Source organism: Zingiber officinale, chromosome 2A (assembly GCF_018446385.1).
Source record: "Zingiber officinale cultivar Zhangliang chromosome 2A, Zo_v1.1, whole genome shotgun sequence".
Taxonomy (NCBI): Eukaryota; Viridiplantae; Streptophyta; class Magnoliopsida; order Zingiberales; family Zingiberaceae; genus Zingiber; species Zingiber officinale.
The window spans coordinates 127,157,788-127,183,035 of record NC_055988.1 but is presented as its reverse complement, the minus strand read 5'-3'; positions in this window follow the sequence as shown (position 1 = coordinate 127,183,035).

The window sequence follows — 25,248 nt, the reverse complement described above, 5'->3', positions numbered from 1 at the left end:
CGGCACGGATATTTATAGCCGGTCGGCGAGGCTTTCGATCTTTAACGACGGAGCTCGTCGGCCTTCCGCTCGGATGGTTTATAGACGCCGGCTCGTCTCTTGATCTTTAACGACGGAGCTCGTCGGCGCGGATATTTATAGCCGGTCGGCGCGGCTCTCGATCTTTAACGACGGAGCTCGTCGGTCTTCCGCTCGGAGGGTTTATAGACGCCGGCTCGTCTCTTGATCTTTAACGACGGAGCTCGTCGGTCTTCCACCGAGGGTTTATGACGCCGCCTGCCTCTTGATCTTTAACGACTGAGCTCGTCGCGGATATTTATAGCCGGTCGCGCGCTCTCGATCTTTAACAACGGAGCTCGGTCTTCCGCTCGGAGGGTTTATAGACGCCTGCCTCTTGATCTTTAACGACGGAGCTCGTCGGCGCGGATATTTATAGCCGGTCGGCGCGGCTCTCGATCTTTAACGACGGAGCTCGTCGGCCTTCCGCTCGGAGGGTTTATAGACGCCGGCTCGTCTCTTGATCTTTAACGACGGAGCTCGTCGGTCTTCCGCTCGGAGGGTTTATAGACGCCGGCTCGTCTCTTGATCTTTAACGACGGAGCTCGTCGGCGCGGATATTTATAGCCGGTCGGCGCGGCTCTCGATCTTTAACGACGGAGCTCGTCGGTCTTCCGCTCGGAGGGTTTATAGACGCCGCCTCGTCTCGATCTTTAACGACGGAGCTCGGCGCGGATATTTATAGCCGGCGGCTCTCGATCTTTAACGACGGAACTCGTCGGTCTTCCGCCTGAGGGTTTATAGACGCCGCCTCTTGATCTTTAACGACGGAGCTCGTCGGCGTGGATATTTATAGCCGGTCGGCTTTCGATCTTTAACGACGGAGCTCGTCGGTCTTCCGCTGAGGGTTTATAGACGCCGCTCGTCTCTTGATCTTTAACGACGAGCTCGTCGCGGATATTTATAGCCGGGCGGCCTCGATCTTTAACGACAGAGCTCGCCGGTCTTCCGCCGGAGGGTTTATAGACGCCGTTCTCTTGATCTTTAACGACGGAGCTCGTCGGTCTTCCGCTCGGAGGGTTTATAGACTCCGGCTCGTCTCTTGATCTTTAACGACGGAGCTCGTCGGGCGGATATTTATAGCCGGTCGCGGCTCTCGATCTTTAACGACGGAGCTCGTCGGTCTTCCGCCGAGGGTTTATAGACGCCGGCTCGCCTCTTGATCTTTAACGACGGAGCTCGCCGGTCTTCCGCCGGAGGGTTTATAGACGCCGCTCGCCTCTTGATCTTTAACGACGAGCTCGTCGGCTATACCTGGTCGGCGCGGCTCTCGATCTTTAACGACGGAGCTAATCAGTCTTCCGCCGGAGGGTTTATAGACGCCGTCGTCTCTTGATCTTTAACGACGGAGCTCGTCGGCGCGGATATTGATCGGCGCGGCTCCCGATCTTTAACGACGGAGCTCGTCGGTCTTCCGCCGGAGGGTTTATAGACGTCGGCTCGTCTCTTGATCTTTAACGACGGAGCTCGTCGGCGCGGATATTTATAGCCGGTCGGCGCGGCTCTCGATCTTTAACGACGGAGCTCGTCGGTCTTCCGCTCGGAGGGTTTATAGAAGTCGGCTCGTCTCTTGATCTTTAACGACGGAGCTCGTCGGCGCTCATATTGATAGGCTGTTAGCGCGGCTCTCGATCTTTAACGACGGAGCTCGTCGGTCTTCCGCTCGGAGGGTTTATAGACGCCGGCTCGTCTCTTGATCTTTAACGACGGAGCTCGTCGGCGCGGATATTTATAGTCGGTCGGCGCAGCTCTCGATCTTTAACGACGGAGCTCGTCGGTCTTCCACTTGGAGGGTTTATAGACGCCGGCTCGTCTCTTGATCTTTAACGACGGAGCTTGTCGGTCTTCCGATCGGAGGGTTTATAGACGCCGGCTCGTCTCTTGATCTTTAACGACGGAGCTCGTCGGCGCGGAGGTTTATAGACGGTCGGCTCGTCTCTTGATCTTTAACGACGGAGCTCGTCGGCGCGGATATTTATAGCCGGTTGGCGCGGCTCTCGATCTTTAACGACGGAGCTCGTCGGTCTTCCGCTCGGAGGGTTTATAGACGCCGGCTCGTCTCTTGATCTTTAACGACGGAGCTCGTCGGCGCGGATATTTATAGCCGGTAGCGGCTCTCGATCTTTAACGACGGAGCTCGTCGGTCTTCCGCCGGAGGGTTTATAGACGCCGGCCTCTTGATCTTTAACGACGGAGCTCGCCGCCTTCCGCCGGAGGGTTTATAGACGCCTCGCCTCTTGATCTTTAACGACGGAGCTCGTCGGCGCAGATATTTATAGCCGGTCGGGCGGCTCTCGATCTTTAACGACGGAGCTCGTCGGTCTTCCGCCCGAGGGTTTATAGCCGCCTCGTCTCTTGATCTTTAACGACGGAGCTCGGCGGATATTTGTCGGGGCGGCTCTACGGTTTAACGTCTGGCTAGACGGCTTGGCTATTAACTCCTTGCCGTGTCGAGCGACCTTGGCCTTCCTTTCAGCAGAGAATACTCAATGTGCTTTCCTCTTTCTACTTCCTGCATTGCAAGCACATAGGCGACCAAAAAGTATATAAATTTATATTTAGCGCACCTTTCGCCCGACTTGGAGAACGTACGCTTAGCCGAACGGCTCAGGATCTGCTTCGTCGAGCACTTTGGCTCGGATAATTTCCCTCCGTCCAGACGGTACGGGGCCTTCGATACTCGCGCGCTCGGTTCGACCCTTTTACCTCCGGCCGAGCGGGGCCTTCTTTCCTTGATGACGATGCCTTATATTCGTTCTTTTGACTTTTCATCTCTGCATTTCAAGTATTCAGTCGAAAGACGTACACAGGATGATTTACATAGGCACACCTTTCACCCCGCCCGGTAAGGCTGGAGGTGGTTTGCGCTCCACGGCCTATCTAGCTGCCGACCGTCCTCGTCTTCCAAATAATACGCGCCCGAGCGGAGCTTCTCGGTGATTTTGAAGGGACCCGCCCACGGAGCTTCAAGCTTGCCGACGTCGCCTACCGGCTTGACTTTCTTCCAGACAAGGTCGCCGACCTGGAATGATCGGGGAACGACGCGCCGGTTGTAGTTTTGCTTCATTCGTTGACGGTACGCCATCAGCCGAACGGATGCTTTGGCACGCTCTTCGTCAACCATATCCAGCTCCATATTCCTCCGCTCGGCGTTGACTTCATCATAACACTGGACCCGGACGGACTCTACGCCGACTTCAACTGGAATGACCGCTTCACCGCCGTACACCAAATGAAAAGGTGTAACGCCCGTTCCTTCTTTAGGAGTCGTCCGGATGGCCCATAAAACACCCGACACTTCATCCGGCCAACTTCCTCCCACGCGGTCGAGCCGAGCGCGCAGAATACGGAGAATTTCCCGATTGGCTACTTCGGCTTGGCCGTTGCTTTGGGGATAAGCCACGGACGTGAAGTGTTGCTCGATGCCGTAGCTTTTGCACCAATCTTCCAGCACCTTCCCTGTGAATTGCCGCCCATTGTCGGAAACCAATCGGCGAGGGATACCGAACCTATAGATGATGTGTTGCCATATGAATTTTTTGACCATCTGTTCGGTGATCCTGGCTAGTGGCTCGGCTTCTACCCATTTGGAGAAATAATCGACCGCTACCAGCAAAAATTTCCTCTGCCCGGTCGCCATTGGAAATGGACCCACAATATCCATTCCCCATTGATCGAACGGACATGAAACGGTTGATGCTTTCATCTCCTCTGCCGGTCGGTGAGAGAAGTTGTGATACTTCTGGCATGAAAGGCACGTAGATACTGTCCGAGCGGCGTCCATTTGTAAGGTCGGCCAAAAGTATCCAGCTAGCAAAATCTTCTTGGCTAGTGATCGTCCGCCCGGATGTCCTCCGCACGATCCTTGATGTACCTCCTGGAGGATGTAAGCTGAATCTTCCGAGCTCACACATTTCAACAATGGGCGAGAGAAAGCCTTCTTGTAGAGCTGATCGCCAATAAGTGTGAACCGACCGGCCCTCCTCCTGAGCAGCTGAGCTTCATCCCGATCGGCCGGTGTGACTCCCGAGCGAAGGAACTCTATGATGGGTGTCCTCCAGTCGCTGGGAAACGTAAGGCTTTCCATCCGGTCGACGTGTGCTACCAGCAGTACTTTTTCAATAGGTTGCTGAATGGTGACCGGCACTATAGAACTTGCTAGCTTGGCCAAGTCATCTGCTGCCTGGTTCTCCGTTCGGGGAATTTTTTGAATAAGGACCTCTCGGAAAGTGGCTTTGAGTTTTTCAAAGGCTTCAGCGTAGAGCTTAAGCCGAGCGCTGTTAATTTCAAAGGTACCAGAAAGTTGCTGAGCGGCCAACTGTGAATCCGAATAGAGAGTCACCCGAACGGCACCCACATGCCGGGCTGCCTGCAATCCGGCTATGAGGGCCTCATATTCTGCTTCGTTGTTAGTAGCTTTGTAATCCAGCCGGACGGATAGGTGCATCTTCTCTTCTTGAGGTGAGAGCAGCAATATTCCAATCCCACTTCCGAGCCGAGTGGAGGACCCATCCACATATATTCTCCACATAGCTTCCGGCTCCGGCCTTTGCACTTGGTCACAAAATCAGCCAAGGATTGGGCTTTGATCGCCGAGCGGGGCTGATATTGGATGTCAAATTCACTTAATTCTGTCGTCCACTTGATGAGCCGTCCGGACGCTTCTGGATTTAACAGTACTCTTCCGAGTGGACTGCTCGTCCGGACAATGATGGTGTGAGCCAAGAAATACGGTCTAAGGCGCCGAGCGGCTAGAACCAAAGCAAAGGCCAACTTCTCGAGCCCGGTGTAACGAGATTCACATCTTTTAAAATATGACTTAGAAAACCGGCTGCTCTTCGCCGCTTGCCCTCACAAGTGCTGAGCCTACAGCATGCTCGGTTGACGACAAATAAATATAAAGTGACTCACCCCGATCGGCTTGGCTAACACTGGCAGAGAATTAAGATATGTCTTCAATTCTCCGAACGCTCGATCACATTCTTCATCCCACTGGAACTTAGTAGCCTTGCACGGAATCTTGAAGAATGGAAGGCTCCGGTCGGCGGTTTTGGAGATTAATCTGGACAAAGCAGTTATCCGACCGGTCAACCTTTGCACTTCTCTTGTATTTCTTCTTGTCGATCTTGCACCTTCACCTTATTCAGATTTGTCTCGATTCCCCATTCGGTCACGATATATACCAAGAAGCGTCTACTCCTTGCTCCAAATATGCACTTATTTGGATTTAGCTTGATTCCATATGCCCTCAAAGTTTGGCAGGTTTCTTTGATATCTGCGCAGAGGGTACCGGTTCGGAGAGATTTATCAAGATGTCATCAACTATACCTCCATGTTACGGTCGATCTATTGTTGGAATACCTTATTCATCAATCTTTGATAGGCGGTGTCAGCATTCTTCAATCTGAACGGCATGACGTTGTAACAGTAAGTCCCGTTAACTATAATGAAGCTAACCTTCTCTTGATCTTCCTAGGCGAGCGACACTTGGTGGTATCCTTGGTATGCGTCGAGCATACAAATCAACTCACAACTCGTCGTAGAGTCCACCATTTGATCTATCCGGGCAAGGGGATAAAAGTCCTTGGGGCATGCTTTGTTTAAGTCCCGAAAGTCGATGCAGACTCTCCACTTGCCGCCCGGCTTGAGACCAATACTACATTCACGAGCCAGCTCTATATGGCGGCCTCTAGAAGTTTTTCTACTCCGCCGGATGATGGTATTCTCGCCTACCAAGTCCCTTTTCTCTCGCTTCATCGCCGAGTCCCGGACATGCAACCCATGCGCTAGGCTCTGAAATTTCGCAACTCATGTGTCGACTGACGAAAACATCATGATTTCGTTGGAGGCATTGGATCGCTCCTCCTGCTCCTCCGGATCGAGGCGATAAAGTCGTGGCCTCCGATCGGGTCGGATGGATCTGAACTCCCCTTTTCATCGTAAATTAAAGCAGGAGGTTTCTCTATGGCGTGTACCTCAATTCGGGGCGCCTTCGGAGCGGAATCTGCTCGGACCATCTCTATATAGCACCGCCGAGCCGCTAGCTGATCTCCACGTATTTCTCCTACTTTGTCCTCCACGGGAAACTTTATCTTCGTGGAAAGTTGAGACAACCGCTCGGAATTCGCCGAGCGCCGGCCGTCCCAAAATGACGTTAGGACGAGGGAGAGTCGACCACCACGAAGTTTATTGTCTCGTCCTCCCGAGCGGCCTCTCCCAGGAGGTAGCCACCGGATCTGTCCGAAATAACTTCGTCAGAAACCCGTGAGAGTGGTCATTATGGGCGGCAAGACGATCAATTTGCACCTGATCAACGCTTTCAATATGATGTTGACCGAGCTCCCTGTGTCAACAAATATGCGTGAACAGTATAATTTGCTATTACCGCTTTAATGAGCAGAGCGCTCGTGGGGCACTTCTACTCCTTCCAAGTCTCCGGGCCGAAAGTGATTTCCGGTCCACTTGCCGCTCTGGCTACAGCCGATCGCGGATCAGAGTCGCCAAACGCCCGCCTTTCTCGGCTCGGTTGGAGTCTCCTCCGGCCGGCCCTCAGCAATAACGTTGATCTCGCCCGGAAGTATTGCTCCTGCTTTCCTCTTCCCGTGGACGGCCGCGACTGCTCGACGCCCGCGATTCTCCTGCCCTGAGATCCGCGCCGACGGGTGTCTGTTGATGTCGCCGGCGGGTCCGGCGGTTTATGGGTCCTTGGTCTCCGTCGATGGGAGGAGACCGCCGTTCGACATTCCACGAAGGGAAGACTTCGACAATCCCTCGTGTTGTGCGTATCCGTCTGGTGGAAGGTGCAGAACATAGGGGTCCACCTCTTCTTTGGCTTGGGCCGAGCGGCCGCCACTTCTTGTACGTGCGACCTGGCGTGGGGGGATCGGATTGCTTCAGGTCTCGGTCCTCTAGGTGCCCGCTCGGCATGAATAGGTGCCCGCTCGGTGGGAGTTTCCTTTTTCCGGGCGGCTTGTGCTTCTTCCACGTTTATGTATTCGTTGGCCCGATGTAGCATATGATCATAATCTCGGGGCGGCTTTCGGATGAGCGACCGGAAGAAGTCCCCATCCACAAGGCCCTGAGTGAAGGCATTCATCATCGTCTCCGATGTGGCCGTTGGGATATCCATCGCCACTTGGTTGAATCGCTGGATGTAGGCTCGAAGCGATTCTCTTGACTCTTGCTTGATGGCAAACAAGCTGACACTTGTCTTCTGATAACGCCGACTGCTAGCGAAGTGGTGGAGGAAGGCCGTTCGGAAGTCCTTGAAGCTAGTGATGGACCCGTCCGGCAACCTCCGAAACCACCGTTGAGCCGATCCCGAGAGAGTTGTAAGGAAGACGCGGCATTTTACTCCATCTGTATATTGATGGAGTGTAGCTGTGTTATCAAACTTACCCAGATGATCATCCGGGTCCGTTGTTCCGTTGTACTCGCCGATCGTCGGAGCCACGTAGTGCTTGGGCAGAGGGTCTAGTAGAATAGCCTCCGAAAATTGGCGATTGATCCGCTCAGGAGATGAGTCCGCCCGGGGGGCTTTCCCTTTTCTGTCATCCCGCTTTGGCATTTCGTCTGAAGAAGAGCCTCTATCTCTTCGAGCTGGTGCGGCTTCAGGGGTGCGAAATAAGGCCCGGTGGAATGCGACGGTGGCTTGAGGTGCGTCCGTTCGGCCACCAGACGCAGATGTTGCTTGTTGCTCCGGCCGCTCGCCCGTGGCTTTCTGTTTTTGCTCCATAAGTTTGGCGGCCCTCATCTCGACCAGAGCATCGAGTTCTTCTGTTGAAAGCGCCACCGTGTGTTGTCGTCCAGCCTCGTCCATTGTTCTTGTTCGAATGCAGGTGCGTTCCCACAGACGGCGCCAATTTGATCATGTTCGAACCAAGAGTCAACGAACGCTGGGGATGCAGCGCTCCCTGCTGGATCCTCGAGTGCTCCGGTGAACCTGCAGCAAAACCGAGCCGGGAGGGGTGTCCCGGCGACGGCCCTCCGACGCTCAAGTCAGGTAAGCTACGATGAACAAAGTGGCTTCCAAAATCTTAGAATACGTACCTCACCGGCGAAACCTGAGGTTCTTTATATAGAGCTATGAAGGGTCTGGGCACGCGTACCTAGGTACATACGTGTCTTCTGTCCTTTCCTAGGTATGCGGCTGTCAGAAAGCTTACCTGACCCATATCGCTACAGTCAAAGCATGCCCTCGATGGGACAGCAGAATCCCCTGTCACAAGATTTGGAGCATGACACACACGTGAAACCTACCGGTTGTCAGAGGAGAAATCCTCGGATCTTTTTCCTTGCTCCAAACTTGTCGTCCGAGCGGACAGCTCCCTCAACATCCGACCGGACATACGCAGTGGTTTACCTGTGCTTTGTGGAGACTAATAAACAGGGGCGCTTTATGACTGTGGCCGGTCAAAAGGTCAGCTCGGTCCGTGACCTTCCGGGTATTCGATTCCATCGGCCGGCTGGCAGTCCGGTCGGGCCGGCCGTCTACGGTCGTCCGTCCGGTCGGACCACACTCTCCTCGGATGGGCGGCTGCTCCGGTGACTTTCACTTGGCGTTGACTTTGCAAGAAGGGGGGGGGGCCGCTCTTACTACCGGATCAATACCTAAAAAATAAATAGATAATAATAAAAAAAAGTATTATGTTGAATCCAATCCAGGCGCCTGGATTCAATCCCAGGCGCCTGGGGTCTGTAGGGTCATGCAGCAGCGAGTCCATAATAGAACATTTTTGTATATATATATTGTGGACCATCATGGTAAATTAGAGAGTGTTCATAGCGGACGGCTCATCAGTTTGACATTCTTGGATCACTTGCCAATTAAAAAAAATTCATCTAGTATTCATTAAAATTGAGAATCCATCTTCATCTTTGTTTAGAAAATTAAAAAGACATCTACTAATGCGCCATTGCTTCGGAGATGTACAGATCTTATATTACATCTTCGATAGGTAGATTGTGCGACTTAATTGATAATTTGACTGCAACTGAGTTATTCTTCTTCACAAAATTTTCTTTCTAAAATCACATAAGGCTGAAGGTTAATTTCTTCTATAAAATTCACTAGAGAAAGTAGTTGTTGAAGCTTATTTTCTCATTTATTTATTTGATAGACGTCAAGTTCAGCAACAAAATTCTTAATGTCATTTTCCATTTCTTTCCTTAGGTAGAAGGCCCTTGAGGTTCATTTTATAGGTGTGAATGAAACATTTTATTTTATTTTTCTCCTTGGTCGGTGATGCGGTGTTTAAGGCGGGCCTTTTTGAGAGGAGTTAAAGTTTAGGAAGCCGATTGATATGGAAGTTAAAATCAAAGGGCGGTCACTATCATTTTGAACAAGAGTAGGTTTGACCGGACTTCTAGGCCGGATGGACTATGAGTGTTAAACCAAGGGCTTGCCTGAGCGGGTCCTTCGGTCGGGCTGACCTCAAAATTTGATCCTGCAATCAACGATGAAGTGTGAGGAAGTATGAAGTCAAGTATCAATTATCCCGACCAAATACCCCAGCTGATTGGACGTATGATCCAACCGGACATACTAGACATCTGGTTATATACAGTTCAAGTAAAAAAGCTCAGTGAAGGTTGAGTCGACGACCACACTCATAAATATTGACCGGATACTCTTCAGGAGTCACAGTCAGTCGGATTATACCAGTAATTTAATCAGTTTGTCAAAGAAGTCTATTGTGAGCCCCTTAGCCTAACAAAACTAATACACTTTTTTGGTCTTTTATGCTACGAAGGACAGAAGATATTCTATAGGCCAGTCACATTTTCGAAGCTTTCAACTTGTCAAATCACAAAGATTAATGGGCTTATTTTAGAAAATGTATTAGAGTCACTTTATGGCCGCCCTTTTTTGGAAATGCTTCGTAATTCATGTATAGACACAATAGTGACGTTATAAAAGGGGTCCTCATCTATAGACAAAGGTATGCGATGATATATATTTTTACATACACATTGCTACAGTTCTTTCATTATTCTTCTCTAAAAATCGAGTACTGACTAGAGCGTCGGAGGGTCACACCGAGGGCCCCTTCCCTGGCCTGGCAGTTAACGCTCTTTGTAACACGTAGGATAGCTTAAAGTGTTCGTTTGGTCAACAACATAGCGGAGTTTCCAGCTAGTCATCTTCCCATCTTTCGGAGAGGATCATTTTTGGCGCAGTTTGTGAGAACTTCACCTGCATTTGAGACGTGAAGATGGACAAGATTGGATGACTCACCATAGGAACCTTGACGCAAGAAGAATCAGAGATGTTGATAGTGTTGGTGATCGGTGACCGGCTTGAAGGGGGGTTGGATAGCTAGGCCACCCCAAATCGATTGCTTCTCCTACAAAGTTAGTGCGCAAGCGGAAATACAACTAACTGATGAAAACAATAAAGAAAAAAAAACCAAATCGCTAACAAGCTCGATGTAACATGGTTCGGAGATTGTTGCTCCTACTCCACGACGTGTCCTTGAGTTGGACGAACTCTTGATCCTGTTGGTTGCTACTCGAAAAACCTAGAGGTTCCACTGTACAAAAATTTTGTACAAAGGTCTGAACCTTTTCCTAGCTACCATGTGTTCTTTTAAATTAAATTTTGGATCGCCTGCGGAACTTAACACGTTTGATCCAAAACTTAATCTATTTGTTCTTTTAGGTTTTGACTTGGATCTCCTGCGGAACTTAACACGTTCGATCCAAATCACCTATGTTATTAATTCCATTAAATATTAATTTCCATAATTGGTTCCCAGTATTGACGTGGCGAGGTACATGACCTTCTTGGATATGGGAACAACCACCACCGACTAGACAAAATCTTTTATGGAAAGCTAATATTTAATTTCCTAAAATAACTTTAGGTCAACCGAAAAGAACAATCAAATCACAAGAAAAAGAAAAACAAAAGAACACTATATCGAAAACAAATTCGAAACACTAGAATCGTATGCCTCTTGTATTTAGTATTATTTCCAAAAATAACTAGTATGATGCGGAAAGAAAAAAATACTAGTTATACCTTTTAGAAAAACCTCTTGATCTTCTACCGTATTCCTCTTCTAATCTCGAACGTTGTATGGGCAATGATCTTCCAAGATGAGAAACCACCAAAGCACCTTCTCCTTTCTTCAAATTTCGGCCAAGCACAAAGCTTCCAAAAGATGAAGATCTTTTCCACCAACCAAGCTCCAAGGGATGTAGGCTTTCTCTCCTTCTTCCTCAAGCTAGATCCGGCCACCAATTAAAACTCTATGAGCATGAAGAGGTTCGGCCACAAAGAGAAGAAGAAGAGAAGAAGGAAGGGCCGGCCACACCACCAAGGAAAAGAGGAAGAAAAATAGAATAGAGTCGTTAGCCTTGAAGCCTCCTCTACCCCCTCTTTTATAATCCTTGGTCTTGGCAAATAAGGAAAATTTAATAAAAATTTCCTTAATTCTTTTTCCATTGAAAAGAAAAAATTATTTAATTAAAAATAATTTTCTTTTTCAAATACAATGGCCAGCCACCTCAAGCCCCAAATCAAGGAAAGTTTTAATTAAAACAAGAATTAAAACTTCCTAATTTGTTTCCAGAAATTTATAAAAATTTCTCCAATAATTTAATCCCTTCATGATTGGTTTATAAAAAGGAAATTTAATAAATTAAAATCTTTCTTTTAAACATGTGGATAAAAAGAAAGTTATCTCTAAAAATTAAAATCTCTTTTAATCTACAAATAAGGAAAGATATCAAATCTTTTCTTAATCTTTTGTAGAAACTAATAAAAGAAAATTATTAATTTTTAAACTTTCTTTTAAATCATGAACATGGTTAAAAAGGTAAGTTTTCTTAAAATTTAAAATCCTCCTTTAATCAACAAATAAGGAAAGATTTCAAATTTTAAACTCTCTTTTAAACATGTATATGATTTACAAATAAGGAAAGTTTTTACCAAAAATTAAAACCATCCTTTTAGACTACAAATAAGGAAAGAGATTAATCTCTTCTCTTAATCTTTTGTAGAAAGCTATAAAAGGAAATTTTTAATTTTTAAACTCTCTTTTTAAAATCATGATATCCACATAAGAAATAATTTTAATAAAAATCCTTTTTAATATTCTAGTGGTCGGCCACCTAAGCTTGGGACCCAAGCTTTGGCCGGCCACCTTCATGGCTCATCCACTTGGTCTTGGCCGGCCCTAGCTTGGGTTCCAAGCTAGCTTGGCCGGCCCCATTGGATGGGTAAGAAGGTGGGTATGCGGTGGGTATAAATCTCTATATACTAGAGGCTACGATAGGGACCGAGAGGAGGAATTGGTTTTGGTCTCCCGATAAAATTAAGCATCCCGTGCTCGCCCCGAACACACAACTTAATTTTATCAATAATAATTCATTCCACTAGAGAACTATTATTGAACTACCGCACCAATCCCAAATTACATTTTGGGCTCCTTCTTATTATGAGTGTGTCAGTCTCCCTGTGTTTAAGATAACAAATGTCCACTAATTAAGTAAGTTACTGACAACTCACTTAATTAATATCTAGCTCCAAGAGTAGTACCACTCAACTTCATTGTCATGTCGGACTAAGTCCACCTGCAGGATTTAACATGATAATCCTTATGAGCTCCTCTTGGGGACATTCTCAACCTAGATTACTAGGACACAGTTTCCTTCTATAATCAACAACACACACTATAAGTGATGTCATTTCCCAACTTATCAGGTTTATTGATTCATCGAACTAAATCTCACCCATTGATAAATTAAAGAAATAAATATCAAATATATGTGCTTGTTATTATATTAGGATTAAGAGCACACACTTTCATAATAACTGAGGTCTTTGTTCCTTTATAAAGTCAGTATAAAAGAAACAACCTCTAATGGTTCTACTCAATACACTCTAAGTGTACTAGTGTAATTATATAGTTAAGATAAACTAATACCTAATTACACTACGACCTTCCAATGGTTTATTTCTTTCCATCATGGTCGTGATCTACTGTTTATAATTTATAAGGTACTGATAACATGATCCTTTGTGTGTGACACCACACACCATGTTATCTACAATATAAATTAATTGAACAACTACATTTATCATAAATGTAGATATTTGACCAATGTGATTCTTATTTCTAGATAAATGTTTATACCAAAAGCTAGGCTTTTAGTATACACTCTAACAATCTCCCACTTATACTAAAAGACTAAGCTGCCATATCTGCTGCCATACATCTGATTCCCATGCCTTTCAAAAAGCTCTTGCCTTAAGGACCTTAGGTTATCATCTGATGCAATCTAGGCGGCAACAACTTCTCCTCGTTATACGATTTCTCGTATTGGGTGGTACTTGCTCTCTATTGTGTTTACTTGCCTTATAGACTTATGGTTTCTTCAAGTTTGCTACTGCACCAATATTATTACAATAAATTGTAATAATCTTTGGTCAAACCAGAAATCATATCTAAGTCTATCTTGAGGTTATTGAGTCATTCAGCTTTTATGGCTACCTCAGAGGCTTGCTATATACTAAGCTTCTATGGTGGAGTCCAGAAAAATACCTATGCTTATCACTCTTCTATAGTTATGACTTTACCTCCTAAAGTAAACACAAAACCCCGAGGTTGACTTATTATTGTCCCTATCCGATTGGAAGTCAAAATCCATGCAACCCACAAGGACCAAATTAACTGCCTTGTAAGCTAGCATATAATCTCTAGTGTCTCTAAGGTACTTCAATATATGCTTTACTGCAATCCAATGTCCTTGTCCAGGGTTACTTTGATATCTGCTAACTATACCCTTGGCAAAACAGATTTCTGATCTCGTGCATAGCATACATTAGGCTTCCGACAGCCGAAGCATAAAGAACTGCCTTTATTTTCTTTATCTCCTTTGATGTCTACAGAGACATATCTTTAGATAAAGTTACTCCATCCTGAAAAGGTAAGAAACCTTTCTTGGAGTTTTGCATGCTTAAAATGAGCAAGAATTTTTCCGATGTATGAAGCTTGGGATAAATAAAATATTCTTTTCTTGCAATCCCTTATTACTTTGATCTCAAGAATATATACATTCTCCCAAGTCCTTTATATCGAATTGTTTGGACAACCATACCCTTACTTCTGACAACATTTTGTTATTGTTTCCAACTACCAAAAATGTTATCTACGTATAGTACAAGAAATACCACCACGCTTTCATCACACCTTTTGTATACACAAGACTTATCCAGTTACTAAATAAATCCATAGGTCTGGATTACTTTGATAAACCGGATGTTCTAAGACCTTGAAGCTTTGCCTTAGTCCATAGACTGATTGAGCTTACACAAGATGCTCTTAGCCCTTTGCAATGAACCCTTCTGGTTGCTTTATATGGATGCTTTCTTCAAGATTCAATTAAGGAATGCTGTCTTGACATCCACTTGCTAAATAGATAAAAGAATCTGAATAGACTTATGCATGGCTACCAGTGAAAAAGTTTCCTTTTTCATCAAGTTTTGCTTTGAAAGTTTCTACCTTCCTGTCTATCTCTCTTTTCCTATTATAGACCTTTTTTCACCCAAAGGCTTTTACACCATTTGGTGGTTCTACAAGCTTCCAGATTTTATTAGAATACATATATTCTAATTCTTTTATTCATTACTCTTTGCCAAGATGCTGCATCTTTATCTTGGAGTGCTTTGTCATATGTCCGGAGATAAGGTTCATGTCCTCCAGGGATCGAGTCCAAAAACTCTCCGAAAACATGAATCTTTTTAGGTTGCCTAACAACTCTCCCACTACGACAAGGCACTTTCTGCAATTGTGTATCATTTGTGATACGTGTTGCAGTTTCCTTGTGGTATCTCATCTTGTACAGTTGGTACTAGATTAGACATGCCCTTTATTATTTCCTTAAGAACAAATTTTCTTATGAGCTTGTGGTTCATTATATAGTCCTTTTTCAAAAATCAGTCATTGATGCTAACAATGACCTTCTGATTTTTAAGACTATAAACCTACTTTTGTTTATCTAGGATAACTTACAAACAAGTGAACTCCTATCCAACTTATCATTGTCTCTCTTTAACATATGTGCTGGACTACCTGAATCCGAATATGTTTCAAAATAGGTTTACACCTATTCAGCAATTCTATATGAGTAGAGAGTTCTGACTTGGAAGGTACTATGTTCACTTTCGTTTTCAGAGTATATCCTTAAAACAAATTTGGTAATTTTTTGAATAACTCATCATCTATCTAATTATTCCATAAGAGTCATATACCTTCTTTCTACTACACCATTCTGTTGGGGTGTATCACGTGCAGTTAGTTGGGATCGAATCCCAACTTCTGATAAGTGACTCCTAAAATCTCCCAAGAGGTACTTGCCACTATAATCTTACCATAGTGACTTTTTACTTTAACATTTCTCCGCATCAGCCTTGTATTCTTTGAACTAATCAAAGCACTCAGTCTTGCGGCACATTAAGTAAATGTATTTGTATCTTGAATAGTTGTCTATAGACGAAATATTCGATACTACCTCTTGTCTGGATAGTCATAGGATCACACAAATCAGAATGAACCAATTCCAACATATCTTTAGCTCCATACCCCTTAGACTTAAAAGTTTCTTGGTTATTTTTCCTTCCAAATAAGACTCGCAGGTTGGAAAGATTTCCACTTACTAATGAACCCAAAAGTTCATCAGCTACTAATGAATCCTACTCAAGTTAAAATAACCTAGCCTTAGTTGCCAAAGATATTAATGGTTTATTTCGGAAGGTTGCTTTCTCTTAAAATTAGAAGATGTGTTACTAATTTTCATTTGTTGTGTCGTGGGAGTTATTGGATTATAAATTGTCAACCATCATACCAGAATAGATAACTTCCCTATTTTTCTTGATAACAATTTTGTTATCAAAATAGACACAATATCTATTTTATAATAGTTTAGAAACTGAAATCAGGTTCTTTCTAAACTTAATATGTAAAGACAATTTCTAATAATCTAAATTTTATTCCTATTAGAGAATAAACCTCTCCCACTGCAACAGCTGCTACTTTTACAGTAGTGCCCATGTGGACGGTGTTTTTTATTTTCATTTAGTTGTTGGGTTTCCTGGAACCCTACAATGAATTGCAGACATGATTAATGGTATCTGTATCTACACTCCAGGTTCTGGTAGATAACACCAATAGACATGTTCCAACTAATGAATTAAATACACCTAAATTGTTCTTAGTTCTAAGAAGACAGTCTACCTTAATGTCCAAGTCCTATTTCCAATCATTACAATTGGGACTACTAAGTCTTTTCTATAGTATAACAACTAGGGAATTGACAAATATTTTAAATCCTAAGAATCACAAAAATATTTTGTCAAGATCAATTCCTTAAAATCCCCATGAATTTTGTATGCCACGATAGTGTGGACGTATACAAAATCAAAGAGGAAATTTTATCCATTAATTTTATTATCTTGTCAACTTTACTTTATGACGAATAAAATTAATAATTGATCTGTCTTTGATCAAATATTTGGTCAAAAACTTTTGAATTTAAAATAACATTGATTCCTCAAACAATATTATTTAAATTCACCAACACCTCAAACACCGTGAATTTTGCATGCCACGATAGTGTGGACGTATACAAAATTTAAACATTTATAAGAGGAGGGTTTTACCCATTAATTATCTTGTCAATAAATCTTTATGACAAATAAAATTACCTCAAACACCGTGAATTTTGTATGCCACGATAGTGTGGACGTATACAAAATCAAACATTTGTAAGAGGGGTTTTTAATTTTATTATCTTGTCAACCTATTTATTTGACAAATTAATAGTTGGTTTTCTTCGTTCACACAAATAATAGCAGTGACTCCGATGGGGAGGATACTATTAGACATGTCTAAGTGTATACCATTACTTGACACTAAGTCCATTAATAAGATTATGCCCCTTCCGATGGGGAAGATCACACGCTCTTAATTAACTTCCTATAGTCATCCAAAATGGAAGTTTAATCTAGTGATCCGCAAACAAGCTCATCCGATATGGAGGAAGGCACTCAGAGCCAACGCGTAAGCTTGTTGGATCACTTATAAACCAGTAATGGAGACCGTGGAATTTATTTAAAATAAATCCCTCTCCCACTTAATTATTTAAAGTGAGGAATTTTTCCTATGCTAGTCTACCTAACATGCATACTAACAAGCACACACAACACAGTATAAAAAGCAATAAATAGAAAAACTAATTTTTCAACTATTATGGCTTTTATCCATTGCTGTCCATCGTGTGTCGCCAACCCTAGCTGCTGCCGTATTTGGCCACCGCCACTGGGTCTAGTTGTCGCATCCATCTTGCTCCTTGTTCCGCTGCGCCTCTGGTCCTCAAAAGGTTCCATGCCTTGCAAGATTCGATCCGCGACATAAATAGAATTTTACATTTTTTGATCCTATATTGCTCGAAGGAATGTACATGTAAACTAGATCGAACATAAAATAAAATTTACATCCATCGATCCTATATTCCATAAAAGGAATGTACATGTAACTAGATCAAAAAATAAAATCCTAATAAAACTAAATACAGCTCCTGCTGTATTTTATAATACAATCATGCACACACAATAAAATGCCCTTGACATGTCCAAGGGTCCAATCACACACATAATAACTATAAGTCATAATAGTTGGATCCTGCATCCACAAAGTTAGCACATCCTACTATTAACCTGCCTAAATTATGTATGACATGTGCATAATTAAACTAATACCAAATATACAGAGGCAAAACCCTAGCTCTGATACCAATTGTTGGTTGCTACTGGGAAAACCTAGAGGTTCCACTGTACAAAAATTTTGTACAAAGGTCTGAACCTTTTCCTAGCTACCATGTGTTCTTTTAAATTAAATTTTGGATCGCCTGCGGAACTTAACACGTTTGATCCAAAACTTAATCTATTTGTTCTTTTAGGTTTTGACTTGGATCTCCTGCGGAACTTAACACGTTCGATCCAAATCACCTATGTTATTAATTCCATTAAATATTAATTTCCATAATTGGTTCCCAGTACTGACGTGGCGAGGCACATGACCTTCTTGGATATGGGAACAACCACCACCGACTAGACAAAACCTTTTATGGAAAGCTAATATTTAATTTCCTAAAATAACTTTAGGTCAACCAAAAAGAACAATCAAATCACAAGGAAAAGAAAAATAAAAGAACACTATATCGAAAACAAATTCGAAACACTAGAATCGTATGCCTCTTGTATTTAGTATTATTTCCAAAAATAACTAGTATGATGCGGAAAGAAAAAAATACTAGTTATACCTTTTAGAAAAACCTCTTGATCTTCTACCGTATTCCTCTTCTAACCTCGAACGTTGTATGGGCAACGATCTTTCAAGATGAGAAACCACCAAAGCACCTTCTCCTTTCTTCAAATTTCGGCCAAGCACAAAGCTTCCAAAAGATGAAGATCTTTTCCACCAACCAAGCTCCAAGGGATGTAGGCTTTCTCTCCTTCTTCCTCAAGCTAGATCCGGCCACCAATTAAAACTCCATGAGCATGAAGAGGTTCGGCCACAAAGAGAAGAAGAAGAGAAGAAGGAAGGGCCGGCCACACCACCAAGGAAAAGAGGAAGAAAAATAGAATAGAGTCGTTAGCCTTGAAGCCTCCTCTACCCCCTCTTTTATAATCCTCGGTCTTGGCAAATAAGGAAAATTTAATAAAAATTTCCTTAATTCTTTTTCCATTGAAAAGAAAAAATTATTTAATTAAAAATAATTTTCTTTTTCAAATACAATGGCCAGCCACCTCAAGCCCCAAATCAAGGAAAGTTTTAATTAAAACAAGAATTAAAACTTCCTAATTTGTTTCCGGAAATTTATAAAAATTTCTCCAATAATTTAATCCCTTCATGATTGGTTTATAAAAAGGAAATTTAATAAATTAAAATCTTTCTTTTAAACATGTGGATAAAAAGAAAGTTATCTCTAAAAATTAAAATCTCTTTTAATCTACAAATAAGGAAAGATATCAAATCTTTTCTTAATCTTTTGTAGAAACTAATAAAAGAGAATTATTAATTTTTAAACTTTCTTTTAAATCATGAACATGGTTAAAAAGGAAAGTTTTCTTAAAATTTAAAATCCTCCTTTAATCAACAAATAAGGAAAGATTTCAAATTTTAAACTCTCTTTTAAACATGTATATGATTTACAAATACGGAAAGTTTTTACCAAAAATTAAAATCATCCTTTTAGACTACAAATAAGGAAAGAGATTAATCTCTTCTCTTAATCTTTTGTAGAAAGCTATAAAAGGAAATTTTTAATTTTTAAACTCTCTTTTTAAAATCATGATATCCACATAAGAAATAATTTTAATAAAAATCCTTTTTAATATTCTAGTGGCCGGCCACCTAAGCTTGGGACCCAAGCTTTGGCCGGCCACCTTCATGGCTCATCCACTTGGTCTTGGCCGGCCCTAGCTTAGGTTCCAAGCTAGCTTGGCCGGCCCCATTGGATGGGTAAGAAGGTGGGTATTGTTGCTGCAACATCCCTCAGGTCAAGGTTGACCTGGGTGACCAAGCTGAGTCTTGGTTTGAGTTTAGATGTTTGACAATAAGAAATTGAGTGAAGCTAGGTGAAAGTCCTGGTGAGTGAAACCAGGTGAAAACCCTAGTGAGTGAAGCTAGGTGAAAGTCCTGGTGAGTGAAGCCAGGCAGAAGGAAAACCCTAGTGAGTGAAGCTAGGTGAAAGTCCTAGTGAGTGAAGCTAGGCAGATGGAAAACCCTAGTGAGTGAAGTTAGGTGAAAGTCCTGGTGAGTGAAGCCAGGTGAAAGCCCTAGTGAGTGAAGCTAGGCAGATGGAAAACCCTAGTGAGTGAAGCTAGGTGAAAGTCCTGGTGAGTGAAGTCAGGCAAGAGAAAATCCAGATGGATCAAGGATGATCGGACATCTGGTGTTGGGAAGTCCAAGTAGGTCAAAGGATTGACTGGATACTTGGCACGAGGAAATACAGATAGGTCAAAGGGATTGACCAGACATCTGATGGAAGTCCAAGTAGGTCAAGGGAGTGACCAGATACTTGGCATGAATAGAAAAGTCTAAGTGGGTCAAAGGGATTGACCAGATACTTGGTGGGAAGTCCTAGCAGGTCAAAGGAGTGACCAGATGCTAGGCATGATGTACCAACAGGTCAAGGTTGACCGGATGTTGGTTTGAGAGGCTTGGAACTTGGTTTTGGGCAAAATCAGTGTTGGATCGATCGGATCGATCCGAGCTTCCTGTGAACAGAGCCTCGGATCGATCCGGATCGATTCAGATGTTCCAATCGATCAATGGATCGATTGGGACGTCCTGAATGGCCGGATCGATCCGTGGATCGATCCAGGCGCTTTTCCAGAGCACAGAGGCGCTCTGGATCGATCCGTGGATCGATCCAAAGCCTCCCCGATCGATTGGGAATATTCGAATCGATCGGGATCCGACCGTTGGCGTCGATAAAGGCCGCAGGCGTTCATTTCCTTCGGCAGATCTTCTCCGATTCACTCCAGATTTCTCGCCAGCTCCTCCACAGCACTCACAAAGCTCAGATCGCCAGTTCTTGAAGGATCTTGGAAGTTTTCCAAGTCAAGAGGCGGATCAAAGCCAAGAAGAGAAGCTAGGGTTAGGGTTTATACTCATTGTAAGCTTGTAAGCTTGTATTTCTTGTATCCTTTCCCTCTCTTCTTGTATTGAGTCTTGTAGGGCTTCTCCGCCCTTGGTAGTTACCATAAAGGAGAGTTTTATTTAGTGGAGGGTGTGTGTGTTGGTGTGGATCCTTGGATTAGTCACCTCTTGTGAGGTGGATACCAAGTAAACCAACCGTGTTAGCGTTGTGTGATTGTTTCTGTATTTTCCGCTGCACATCTTTGAAGGAACAAGCAACGCCGAGCAACGAGCGAACGCGACGAGCTATTCACCCCCCCTCTAGCTACTTTTGGTCCTAACAAGTGGTATCAGAGCGAGGCCGCTCTTCACCGGAATCATCGCCGGAAGGGTCAAGCATAACAAGAAAAGCTAGAGGGGTGAAGAAGTTGGAGCAAATTCTTCAAGTTCAAGATTTTATCAAGCTCAACTTCAAGATGCAATTCCAAGATGGACTTGGATTTGACACAAGGGTGGCTCCACCATATTCATCCACGAGTTTTGATTCTTGGAAATCAAGAATTGAAAATTTTCTTATGATGGAGATAGAGCAATGGTTTGCTCTAATGGAAGGCTTCGAGGCTCCAAGAAATTCAAAGGGCAAAGTTCTCAAGAGGAGCAAGTGGAGCAAAGAGCAAGTCCAAAGGTGCGAGGCAAATGATAAAGTGACCAAGCTCTTGATAAATTTATTGCCAAGTACCATCCTTTGCAAAATTGGAGAATTTGAAGATGCAAAGGAATTATGGAGCAAATTGGCCAAGCTTCATGAAGAGATCCCCTCCACTGTACAAGATCATGAAGAATCCGGAGAGGGTGACTCTTTGGAGCAAGATCAAGAGGAGGACTCCAAGGTTGAGAGATGCTCAACCTCCGAAGAAGAAGTTCAAGAAGAAGCTTCATCTTCAAGGGAATGCAACGAAGGGAACAAGGAGGGAGCATACTCCTTGTTTCATATTCAAGATGATGAAGCCTCCACCTCTGGGATTGAGGGGGAGCAATCCTTGGTGACGCCGGATCAAGATGTAGGAGAATCCTCTACATCCGGGTCAAGAGAAGAAGAGGATGAAGAAGCTTCTACCTCCACAAGTCAAGAAAAATCAAATGGAGGGGAATCAAGGTTCGATCAAGAGGAAGCTTCCACCTCCGGATCCAAAGGAAAAGATGCCATCTCTACAAGCGAAGGTATAAACATTTCAATTAATAATAAAAATCATATTATATGCTTTGAATGTAGGGAACATGGGCACTACAAGAGCAAGTGCCCCAAATTGGCCAAGAAAAAGGGCCAAATGGCACAAAAAGGAAAGGAGAAGCTCAAGGAGACCATCCCCGGAACAAAGAAGAGCAAGGAGCACATTGTGTGCTTCTCTTGCAATCAAAAGGCATTTGACCTCCCCTCAGGGATGAATCTCATGGAGGCTCGGATTCTTACGGGAGCCAAGGTAAAGAAGAAGGTAACATTTATTGAGCCTACCCCTTACATTATGGTGAAAAGCATGATAGTTCTAACTTTTATCATTTTAATGCAATTTACCATAAGAATAGAAAGCATGAGGGCTTTAAGGAAAAACATGTGGCCCTACATGCCAAAACTACCCAACCTAAGGTTAGGAAGGTAGATAGACACTTGGGCAATAACTCTAAAGATTTTAGATACAAGCCCAAAAACAAATATGCTCATGAATCAAATGAAAAATCTAAAACTAAGGACTTAGTGATAGAAAATCAAGTCTTGAGGTCAAGACTTGATAAAATGGAAAAGACCCTAAAAAGGATGGAAAATATCCTATTAGGGCAAAATGAGCATAACCTAGGTTTAGGGGTACAAAAGCCATCCAATGGCCATAGAGGTTTGGGATACAAACCAAAGGCTAAGAAGGATGTGCCCTCTTACCATAGAGTTCCATATAGTTATGGAACAAACCCTAGGTCTAGTGGTCAAGCCAAAAATACTAGGGAAGTCATCCCTAAGAGTATTTTTGCAATAAATGTGACTAAGACTTCTAAGAAGTCTAAGAAAGTCACAAACAAGGTCACAAGGGAGGTTATCCCTAGAGTTGACCTAGAAAATGTGACCAAGGCTTCTAAGAAGCCCAACAAGGTCACTAGGAAGTTATCCCTAGTGAGTACCTAGAGCATCCAAGGAGCACCAATAGGTGTTGGGTTCCTAGGAGCATCTTCTCTACCCCATAGATGGGTTAGAGAGTGTCAACTCCGATTAGAAGGGTAGTTAACCTGACTTTGAGGAAATTGACACTCAAGGAGCATTTTCAAGGTTTTTGTTAATCTTTGAAAATGAAGTGGATCTTTGTTTACTCCTTGAAAGAGTAAAATGTGCCTAATGGTGGAAGAATTGATTTTAATCTAAAATGGCACAAATTGGGAAAACCTTGAGAAATACCAAGTTGGGATTTTGATATTCTCTTGGAAATTTAAGGCAATCCGGGCCTTGATTTATGTAATCACTCTTGAGGAAAAATGGAATATGCCAACATTTGAGGACATGTTTATTTTCAATTGGCATACATTAAATCAAGGAAATTAGAAATGCCAATTTAGGCTTTGGCATTCTCTTGTAGCACTTTAGGGCAATCTAGGTTTAAGTTGTAAGTTTAGCTAAGACTTTAAGGATACTTAGATAGTTAATCTAGGTATATTTTATTTATGCTAAATCTTGCCATGATTGTTTGCCCATCATATGCCATGACATCATGTCTAGTTTTGCATTCATGTTTTATTATGAAAAATCCAAAAATACCATGTCATGACATTCATACATCATGTAGTAATAGGATATTTTCTTTTGAAAATTATTTTCTTTTGATGTATGTCATAACATAATCATGCATTAAGTTTAATTCCTTGTAATTAAGGACGAATGGCATTTAACGACACTTATTGACAAGTGACATCCTAGGTGGATGACTAATATTTCTAAAATGCCTAGATAGATATGCATGATCCCTAGATTAGGGCAAAAACCAAAATCTATATCTCACAAAGACTATAAGGTGACTTGTATGTGATTAGTGCACATTAGATACAAGTGAGATGTTAGGATGATGAACAAAACTCAACATGTTGATTTAGTGCATTCTTTTGAGTTTTTAGGTTCATCAAAACACATAGTTATGTGTTTTCCCATCATTGGGAAAGCTAATGTACAAGTCATGTGCATTATGCCCAAGGAACATGATGGGATATTGGTTTTGAAAATGTTTTTAAAATGTTTTTGGAAAACCTTGGTGAAGGCTATCTTTTGATAGTAATCACCATTGAATAGTTAGACACAAACTTGAAGAAAAACACTAAAGTTTTTGCAAGTTTTCAAGTTTGTGTCAATCTTTGAAAATATGATGTATTTTCATAGAAAGCTATTTTTCCATGATTAAGTATGCCCTAAATAATGTCTACACGAAATTTCATGATTTTGAATTTTGTAGAATTTTCTAGGGTTTCGTTGACTGAAATGGAATTTCAGCAACTATCGAGTCTCGATCGATCCATGGATCGATTGAGTGCCCGAATCGATCCGTGGATCGATTCAACAGCTTGCACAGCTCGCGATCGATCACCGATCGATCCGGTGGTCGAATCGATCGGTGGATCGATTCGAAAGGTTCAATCGATTGGATCCCAACTCCAATCGATCCAAGTTGCTGATTTTGGCTGGATAGGCTTGATTTCAGCATCTTTGAACCTCTTTGAGTCTAGGTAACCATTCCAAACCCCTAAAATACATTTGTATACATACAAAGGGTGTTTTCATGTTGAAAACAAGGATGGATTGGTTAACGAAGACTAAGTAGAAGTTTAGGTTGAGGTTGTTTCAAATATTGAACATTTAAACCTCAAAACTTCTAAAATTTGGGTTTCCTAAAGGTTTAGGAATTCCAAGTCATTGTTGGTGCAATGATAGAAGTTACCACCATGTCTTTAGGGGGAAGGACTCTTTAAAGACATGAAAAATTACTTTTCATGAACCTTGGAAGGTGGTTAACCTTCTGTAAAGAAAATACTCATGTATGAACTTTTGAACTTGAAATGGGGAGTGGATATCCTCATTATTTCAAGTGGGAACTCAAGTGGTTAGATAATGCTCAAGGTTGGGTATCTGTCTACATTGAGGGAGAAGTTAAGGATAAATGAAGGGTATGGGACCTTCATTATCGTGTTGATCACAACGAGTGATGTTGTGAACAATGATGAGTAACTCTTCAGGGGGAGAGTCGTCAACAAATGGATTTGTTGATGTGTACCCAAAATTGGGGCATGGGTTGATGTGTGCCCAAAGATGGGTTGATGTGTGCCAATAGGGGGAGAATGAAAGGACCTATGAATGGGTGTAAGTTAGGCTTTCATTACCTAGAGGGAGTGTGCCCTCGTAGGGGGAGAATGAAGAGCTTAATTTATATGTTCATTACCTAGTGGCATGAAGATTGAGGCTATAGGATTAGCCTAACTTACATGTGGTATTGTAAGTGTTATTGTGGTATTGTCA